The following is a 2,370-nucleotide window of genomic DNA, read 5'->3' on the forward strand; positions in this document are numbered from 1 at the left end:
TAGACCCATCAAGTTACGCACAGCTGCTTGCTGGTCTGATAATTCAATGCCAGAACTACAAACTTTGAACATCAGTGTGTTGTGCCTTGCAAGACAATCTAACACCGACTCTTCTACTTCCATTTCGATGTTTGCATATTCCTTTAATGCAAGCATTCCATCCCATAAATCAAAATGTGTACCTGTGTGAATCATTCAGTGCATCCCATATTTCTTTTGCTGTTTGGCAGTCTTGTACATCCTCATGTAAATTATTATATACAGTTATTAGTAGAATTTCGGTCATCCATTCATTTGCTTTATGTTTGTCCGTTGTGGATGTTTTCCCATGGCATGACCGATAGCCCACCAACATTGTTTACTCATGAGTATTCCCTTTATTCTCTGCATCCAGTGATGGTAATTATACTCGTTCAATAGTTTGATTTTTCAATCACCACCATATTTTTACTGTAAATATATTGTGCAGTAAGGGAAAGAAAAACTTTCCATTCCTATATTTTCCCACTTCAAGGAATTCAGTCGCATCTATCACTTTCACACTGATCTCGTAATATCGTTTGCAAATCCTCTTCGCAATCTGCAAAAGGGAAAATTTTCAGTACTCACAGTTTCCCAGCATTTTGAACGATTTTCCATCCTGTCTTCATGTAGATGGCACCCTTACTCCATGTCACAGTGGGTTGGCGATCTTGGGCCATAACCTGTTAATCTTCTTTTGAGTGTGCCAGGGAATGCACGCAGATGCACAGCACATCACAGTCGAAGAATGTATTTTATTTCCACATGACACACGTACAATGAGTACAATCCTGCCATTTCAACACATCACAACAAATGTAACAACATATCAAAGATGAGACAGGAAAGATAGTCTACATCACTGACAACATAAACATCACACAGTGATACAGTAGATTATAAGAAAATTTGTTAAATGCTAATATCCTCCTCAGGCATCTGGCTCTGACAGCCAACTGTTCCATTTAGATTCTCTTTTTATTTTATTTTATTTTTTATTTTTTTAGATCTGTAGACTGAACATAAACTGGTAATCTGTTGAAAATTTTAAGTGGTTTCACCGGGTGAGAATTTCCAGTTCTTCCTAACCTGTGTCTTGGTACATCTAAATTGGCCTTAGCGCTGTTCACAAGTTTTTCCCCTAGCAGCAAATTCTGAAATACTATTTTTATCATAGAGCACAGGCACATGTAAGCATAAATTTATAATTGTGAGTATTCAGAGCCTTTAAAAAAGAAAAAAAAGAGGGTGAGAATATTACCTGTATCCTGTTGTATGCATTATATATAGGAGGTTTTTTTATTATTTTTAAAATATTCTTGGTGTGAGGGGTGTGTCCCCATACAATCAGACCATATGACATGTGTGACTGGCATAGTCGAAAGTATGTCACCCTAAAGTAATCCAAGCTCACTAAATCCCTTAGCTTCAAAATGGGACCCTAGCTTTAAAATGAGTCCTGATGCCCAAGATATTTCTTTCACATACGTGATTGATATGTTCCTCCCTGTTGAGTCTGGAGTCAATGTAAATACCTAAAATTTTAGTGACTTATGCATTCACATTAGGAGTTGTTGAGTTTTATCAGGACTACACAGGTGTTTTTTAGCTACAAACCAGTCCAAGGCTATATCAAGAGTTTCTTTCAGATCTGACACACTCCAATGTGTGGTAAATAGCATTTTATAATCTGCATAACATATGACAGAATGAGCTATGTTTTAGGCAAATCACTGAGTGAGAGCTGCAATAAAGAAGGGGGGCCTGAGAATAGATCTTTGTTGAACACCTATGCTGATTTCCATTAAGGAGGAATTTCATTCCTGATGGAGACAAACTATTTGCTGTTGCTTAAATAAGAATGAATGACAGCTAATGTGCTCCCACACAGCCCATGAAACTCCAGCTTCCTTATTAGCTTGTCAACAAGAATGCAGTCTAATGCTTTGCGTGGATCACATAATAGCAGTGATACCTTGTTTTTGCCTTCAAGAGCTGTTAAAGTTTGATTCACAATTTCCCCTTGTGGAACCAGACATTCTTACATGGACCTCTCAGCCTAGAATGCTTAACAGTAATGAAGACCTGATTTACATGCTCACAGCAGTGCTACTAGTGCCACTCTTAAGTGACTGGCATGAAATTTGAGCAGACATCATCTTTCTGATGTACATACATGGGTATCAACTTCCATTAACATTGCACTCCTCCTCCTCCTCCTCCTCCTCCTCCTCCTCCTCCTCCTCCTCCTCCTCGATGCTGCGATTTTTTTTTTGTCATCAGTGTGTTTGTCGGAAAATAAAAAAAAAAATGTGTTGTCCTTGGAAAACTCCATATTAAACATCTAAA

Source organism: Schistocerca nitens, chromosome 1 (assembly GCF_023898315.1).
Source record: "Schistocerca nitens isolate TAMUIC-IGC-003100 chromosome 1, iqSchNite1.1, whole genome shotgun sequence".
Taxonomy (NCBI): Eukaryota; Metazoa; Arthropoda; class Insecta; order Orthoptera; family Acrididae; genus Schistocerca; species Schistocerca nitens.